Source organism: Ceratotherium simum, chromosome 22, assembly GCF_057802395.1.
Source record: "Ceratotherium simum simum isolate JZ-2026a chromosome 22, ASM5780239v1, whole genome shotgun sequence".
Lineage (NCBI taxonomy): Eukaryota > Metazoa > Chordata > Mammalia > Perissodactyla > Rhinocerotidae > Ceratotherium > Ceratotherium simum.
In genome coordinates this window covers 43,677,781-43,685,502 of record NC_141921.1, presented here as the reverse complement: position 1 = coordinate 43,685,502, position 7,722 = coordinate 43,677,781, and positions in this window count along the sequence as shown.

Below are 7,722 nucleotides of genomic sequence, written 5' to 3'. Positions count from 1 at the left end.
TGACCCTGGATGGGTGGGGAGGGCTGCTCAGGATGAGATGGGGGGTGGAGGCAGAAGGTGCCAGAAGGCTGATACCAGAGAAAGGTCCTGCAGGTTTGTAGCACTAGGTGCAAAGGCCCGAGTGAGACAAGCTTGACCCTCCTCCCATGAGCTGAACCAGGATGCTAGAGGCTCTGCAGGCTGTGAGGGCCGGTGGGGGTGTCCCTGCGTGGAAGCCAACCTCCGACCTCAGACTGGAAGCCACTGGGGAACGGGTCTGACCTACGCAGGTTCGCTGTCTTGGATCCCTTTGGGGGAAGGTGCTTTCACCCACACTCAGATTGAAGACGACTGAGGGTGGAGCCGGGGGAGTCTGGCAGGGGAGAAAGCGGGCATGGGCATCGGTGAATTTCCTGCCTGATATGGCTGTGGGGGTCAGGCTGGATCTGGGGGCTGGGGAGGGGTGAGGGGGGTCTAGGGGTACTCTTCTGGGCCCCAGGCCTTCCCTCGCGCGGAGACGAGTGCGGGAGGCACGGACACGGAGCCGCGGCAGCGGGATGGCCTCGCGGGGCCCAGGTCGCCGCCTTGGCCATCGCCTCTGCAAAGATGGGGCCTCCGACCTCAGCCTGCGCGCGTAGACAGCTGGCGGTGGCGATGGGCGGGGCTGCTTACTTTGGACCCGGACAGAACCAGAGATGAAACTGCAGCTGACCCTTGGGATATTTGTCCTGACCCCCTAAGACCAAACAAGGACCATTAATAATGTTTGGGGGCCGGCCCCCTGGCTTGGCCGTTAAGTGCTCGCAATCCACTGCTGGCGGCTGGGGTTGGGATCCCAGGCGCGCACCGACGCGCCGTTTCTCCGGCCATGCGGAGGCCGCGTCCCACATACAGCAACTAGAAGGATGTGCAGCTATGACGTACAACTATCTACTGGGGCTTTGGGGAAAAAAAGGAGGAGGATTGGCGATAGATGTTAGCTCAGAGCTGGTCTTCCTCAGCAAAAAGAGGAGGATTAGCATGGATGTTAGCTCAGGGCTGATCTTCTTCACCAAAAAAAATTAAATTAAATTAAAAAATAATGTTTGGAAGCTGTTTGAGGACGGGCAGCTCGGAGCGGAGTCGCCAGTGTTCCCCTCGGTGCAAGCCCTGGGGTTTGGGGGGAAACCTCCGCAAACTGATGCCGAGTTGTCGCACTGCCCTTGTGCCCAGAAAAAGCGTGACGTCACAGAAAGAGTCCCCCTGGGCAGAGACGGTGGCGCCTCTACTGCAGGCTTTTGGGTTTACAGAAAGCAGTGGGTGTGAGTCCCAGGAGGGTTATCCACCCCAAACAGTGTGTTCAGTGGCCCAACTGCGCAGGGCCAAGAGTGCAAGTGAAAATTTATTGGGGTCCTTTCATTGTTCCTTCAATTCTCAAGGTGGAAAGAGTTTTCTGATAGTAATTTTTGTTGGTTGGTTGGTTGGTTGGTTTTTTTTCCTTTTTTGGGGGGGCGGTGAGGAAGATTGGCCCTGAGGTAACATCTGTGCCCATCCTCCTCTAGTTTATATGTGGGCCACTACCACAGCATGGCTTGATGAGTGGTGCGCAGGTCCACGCCTGGGATCAGAATCTGTGAACCCCAGGCCGCTGAAGCAGAGCATGGGACTTACCCACTCCACCACCAGGCAGGCCCCTGATGGTAATTTTTTTTAACCAAAAGTTGTTCGATTTTTGGAGAACCAAGTAAGATCTGAGCCTAAGATCTATGCGCACAGCAGCATTTTCTGTGTTTGGTGTTTTCCTCTACGTAGCTGAATTAAATATTTGCTACTTAGCTTGGATTGTGTGTGGAAATTAAGAAGTTAATAACTATGTAGGGGCTTCGTCACTGCCTGTGGCATCTTAGCCAGAATCAGGCAGCCTGTGTGCAGGGGCACACTGCTGGGGCCACTCGGGGCCTTTTATAGAAATAATTTCTCTAAAGGAATTTCACTCTTCTTTCTCATACTAGTGGACAATTCCAAATTAATCCATCTAAATTGCACACATTAGCACAAATCCGAGCTGCATGGCCCTAGCTTGCAAACCTAATTGCTGGAACATTCCCTGAGAACTGCTAGGCGTTGCCTTCCCAGCCAGGAGATGCGTGATTTCCCCATCTCAACTTGCTGTTGACGTGAGACAGGGAGAATATTGGGGTTAAGGCCAAGCACGTGGTTTTCTGAAGCTGATTGCATGGCAAAGTCTAGCACAGAGCAGCCGTCCCCCGTCAGGGCGTTTTGTGACCTTGAGTCCTCCCCGCAGCTGCTGAGAGGTTCCTGAGCTGGGATTTTTTTCTGGAGATTTGGTTTTCTTTTTTCAGACACACTGACAGCTTGTCATGAACTTGCAGCTTCCAGATTCACTGTGGTTGGGCTCCAGAGACAAGAGTTCTCTATTTCGACCCTATAAATGGTAAAAGGGGGGAAGTTGGATTCAATATTTCATTTTATTTGGTGCCTTCACTCAAACCTGCCAAATTATCAACTGCATTCGCTGATGACTTTACAAAAGGGCTGGTATAAGTGTCCCCAAGTGACCCCTGGCACCATGGATCCATACAGGATGAGACCAAATTAGCAGGGCCCTTTTTCCGCTTCCCTGCTGAGTGCACAGTGAGCAGCCTGAAGTTGCTTTTAAGCACATTTTGTTGAACTTGTATTTTCCCCCACAAAAATCACTAGAATACATGCAATTAGTACAGATTTCCTAAATATTATCCTATGTAAAAACGTAACCTCTAGAAGCTGGAAAAGGCAAGGAAACGGATTCTCCCCAGAGCCTCCAGAAGGAACGCAGCCCTGTTGACACCTTGATTTTAGTCCAGGGAGAGCCACGTTGCATGTCTAACCTGCAGAAGCGTAGATGATAAATATGTGTTGTTTTAAGCCAGTAAGTTTACGGTAACGTGTTACAGCAGCTACAGGAAAGTAACAGAGAGATCTCCCTGGTGTCTGTATGGAACACCTCGTGAGGGCAGCCCTCCTCTCGCTGTGAGTCGGTTTCCTTTTTTATCAGCACCACGTCTCTAGCTGCGGAGGAACTGTGGGGAGCTGATGCTGGGGCAGCCTCAGGGTGAGCTTTAGGCAGCATCGAGGCCAGATTTACCCACCCTGGGGATCCGATCCAGAGCCCCTGTGATTTTTCTCGTGCCGCACATGCCAGCCCTGGGCGCAGCACCAGCCTTTCTCCTGAGGGTCCTAAAGCTTCCGCAGCACCTGCCAAGACATTCCTCACATCTCGACCCTCCACTGTCTTATCCCCGGCCCGAATGTTCCCACTGAAACATTTCCCCAGACACTTCCCTCTCATTCTCCTGAGGATTTTACATTACCACTGGCTGGGGCTCAGCTTAGATTGCATCTCCTGCCCCGCAATGTGGAAACATTCTTTCTCCAGAAACGGGTAGAGGTGGGGGCCGAGGAGAGTCGCTGCGGGGTTGTTTATGATATTAGTAAGTTGTAAGCAACCTCATGTGCCTCGTCAGGGGACTGATTAAATGAATACAGTACGTCTCCACTCGGTGGAGCACCGGGCAGCTCCTTAAAGGAAAGAGAGCTCTGTGTGCGCTGACCTGGAGATGGGCCGTCACCTCAGCCTGTGTGTCAGGTCTGGCCAGGGGGAGGCTAGGTGGGCAAATGCCAGACTGGACTGCCTGTCTTCTAATCCCCCATCGGCCACTCGCGCTGTGGCCTTGGACAAGTCACTGCTCCGCTCTGCATCTCAGCTCCGTCGTCTGTGTAATGGGGATAATGACAGTTTATCCTACATCCTGTAATGCCTCCTCATAGCCCCGAAAATTAGATAAGCATGTAAAGTGCCTGGTACACAGTGTTACCTGGTATTCTTCATAAGTAAAAAAAGCGAGCTGCAGAATAACATGTACAGTACCTTGCCTTTCTGTATATATTTAAAGGCCTGCACGTGTTTATGAGCGTATATAGGAAGCAAACCAGGAAGCAGGACTGGCTTCTTGGGTGTGAGACCCCGGCAGTGGCACAGAGGCCGTATTCAGATAGGCCCCATGCTGGGCTCGGTTTAACGCTCTGCTGTCACCATCTTCAAATTCTTAATAATTTTTGAACAAGGGGCCCCCCCATTTTCCTTTTGCACCAGGCCCTGCAGTTGTGTAGCCCATCCTCCAGGAATGATATCCAACTGTTAGCAATAATTATCCTGGAGAAATAGGATTGAGACAGAGCGAGAGCAGGCAAGGGTTTCTTGTATCTTTCTGTACAGTATACACGTTTGCAAGCATTTATACTTCTGTACTACATCAAGAACACAAGAGGATACATTCAGGGAAAATCTAGCCGCCCAGTGAAAGGAATGTGGGCTTGGAGTGGGTAGAACTGGATAGAATTCTGCCTCTACCAGTCAGTCAGTGGGCTTTCACCTTGAATAAACTACTCTGCTGAGACTGTTTCCTCCCGGAAAAAGCTAGCACCTGTTTTCTACCTCTTCGGGCTGCTGTGCCATTAGATGAGTGGACAGTGTAGAGGTGAGCCTGTGTCACTCCTGTAACAAATGGCTGCTTGTTACATAGTAACTGTGATTGGGGCCGGGAGGGGGCTGAAGAGCACAGAAGTTGACAGCAGGACTTGATTTAATTCCCAGCTCAGCCACTTCCCACATGAAGTTGGATCTTGTATTTAGACCTATTGTGTTTTGTCATCTATAAAATGGGGACAGTATAGATTCACAATCCTTTATTGTCAATTCCAAAGCCCCCAAAGCTCTGAAAACAGAAAGTGTTTAAGTTTGGCACAAATCCACTTGGCAAAATCTCTGACCTGGCTGGTGTGAGGCTATGATCTCGATCCCCCTCAGCTTTGCATGCAAGTCATACATTTTGCTGCAGAACTGCTCATGGGTTTGATTACAGTGGTGCTCTCTGGACCCCACTGTGGCCGTAATGGAGGACTTGGGTCTGTTGGCTTTCTAAAATCTGAACACTCCAAATTCCAAAACCCCTCAGGCCCCAAGGGTTGGGATGAGGAATGGTGGATATGGGTTCCCCCACCCCAGGGTCGTGGCAAGGTTTAGAAGCCATGCAGTGGGTCAGGGGACCGCACAGCGTGAGATCCATGGGATGGACCAATGACAAAGGTTGGTTGATGTTGTCACTTGGTGTCATCTGACGAATTTGGATTCAAATCCACTTTCTTCCCCTTATCATCTGGGTGAGCTTGGGCAACATGCACAAGATCTCTGGGTCTTCTAAAGTAGGGCACCGGTGCCTCCATCCTGGGGTTCTTATTGAGGTTGGCAACAACAGAGTGAAGAGCCAGTGGGGCCAGGGAGGAGCAGGCGCCTGTCAGTGGTGGCCACATTCATTCACTTGTTGATTAGGGACTGAGCGCACAGGAAGGCTGGGCAGGCAGGTGGGGGACTGCAGAGAGGGCACCCCAGGCCCTGTGCCTTCAGAGGGCCCACCACCAGGGAGAGGTTTTAGGGAGGGCCTCTCAATGACTTCACAGGAACAAATGGAGGGAAGAGGTGGAGAGGCGGCTCCTCTACATGCTCCAGGCTGGAGCCTGGTGTCAGCTGCACAGGACACCCCTGGACAAGCCATGGACACGCTGCCCAGAACGGTGAGGCTTCACTGCCATCACTGCTCCTCCTGTGCAATGAGGGACTTGCATTTGGCTAGTGGAGAGAGGGGTGGGGTGGTGGGCCCAAGTATCTTGTTCGTGACTCCACTATGCCTGGGACCCAATGGGGTGCCGACGCTGCAGACAGCACTGGCTTCCCTCCGTTCTCAGCATCAAGCCAAGTCCCCGCAGGCTTGGCACCATCTGGCCCTGCCTCCCTCCCCCCCTCCCTCCCCCCTCCCTGGCTCCCTGGCTTCCCCCCTCCCTCCAGCTCAGTGCCACCCTTGGGCTCAGGCAAGGGGGTCTGGGGACTGCAGGCCCCATGCCTCAGGGCTCCCCCAAACTTTGGGTCCTCTTCCTTAAAGAGCATCTCCCTTGGTGCCTGGGACCAGGGGCCAGAAGTGCCATGTAAGTGGGACACCTTAGGCCACCCAGATGCCTCCAGGAGTTCAGGATCTCAGGCTTGTGCAGTCACCCCAGGAGGGGGCCTGGTAAACAAGTGGCTCCCACTGGCTAGTGTGGGCTGCAAGGATGGTGTTGACAGGCTGATTCTGGATTCCTGAAAATGGTTTATGTGGACAGGAGCCCCGCAGAGAACGCTTGCCTGGGGCCCTGCACACGCTGGGACAGCCCAGCTCCAGGGCAGTGATTCTTCTTTAGCTTCTGGAATATGTGATGCTCTTCCCCCCTCCAGGCCTTGGCTCCGGCAGCCAGGCAGTGCCTCCACGTGGACAGCCCTCCCCACACACTCAGCCTGTAGGTCTTCACTCAAATGTCACCTCCTCAGAGGGGCCTTCAGGGACCACTTCCTTATTCCCATCCATTTCTACTTCCTTTGCAAAACTGTTTGTCAGGGGCAGAAGCTGGTGGATTCAGGCCCTTGGGTAGCTCCCATTCTGGTGGCTCACAGGGCCCCATCTGGCCTGGTCAGGGCACCAACTTAGCCTTGACCACTGTCTGGGCTCTGTCTGGCCAGCTCACAAATGGTGAGCTCTCTACAGCCTCTAGGTCTCCCTTACCCCCTCTGCCCAGCTAACTCACATTATTTCAGCTTTGAGTTCCCGTGCCACCTCCTCCAGGAAGCCTTCAAACCTTCCCATATTACCCGGCACTTCCTTCTGGCAGTCCGAGACAGCAGCTCACCTGTGATGTCTGGAGCAGGTGGTCTTCCTCACACCCATCCCCCTGTGCCTGCAGGGTGAGACTTGGCACTCAGGAGGCTCATCTTTCAATAGATGTTTGTTGAATGAGTGAATGAATGAAAACGTGCATATTTGTTTAACAAAATTGGGATCACATTGAGTATGCTGGTTTTTTGTGTATGTGTGTGTGTGGTGAGGAAGATTAGCCCCGAGCTAACATCTGTGCCAATCCTCCTCTGTTTTGTATGTGGAACACCTCCTCAGCATGGTTTGATTAGTGGTTGTATGTCCGCGCCCAGGATCCGAACCCTCAAACCCAGGCCACAGAAGACAAGTGTGCCAAACTTAACCACTATGCCGCTGGGCTGGTTCCTAGTTTTGTATTTTTAATGTCTCACATCCTGAGCATTTTTCCTCATCATTAAATAGTCTTCTACATGATTTCTGATGATGGCACACGTTTTCATCTTTGGTACCATAACTTTTTTTTTTTTTTTTTTGGTGAGGAAGATCAGCCCTGAGCTAACATCCATGCCAATCCTCCTCTTTTGCTGAGGAAGACTGGCCCTGAGCCAACATTCGTGCCGATCTTCCTCCATTTTATGTGGGATGCTGCCACAGCATGGCCTGACAAGTGATGCATCAGTGAGCGCCCGGGATCCGAACCTGGGCTGCCAGCAGTGGAGCGCGCACACTTAACTGCTATGCCACAGGGCCACCCTGGTACCATAACTTTTTTTAAGCAACTCCCTGCTGTTGGGTGTTAGGCTTCATTAAAGTGAGCAGAGTGGGCAAGGCGTTCCAGCTATGGGCTCAGCTGGATGAAGATGAGCTATAGGGAGTCCCGTGTGTATGATGGAAGCTCAGAACACAGTTCTCCCACACTGTAAATGTCTCCAACCCCATACTTTAGGGTGGGGTCCATCTCCCTGCCCCAGTGACCTAGCATGGGGAAAAGGTGGGAGGCGGGAGGGAGTGGCTAGTCCTG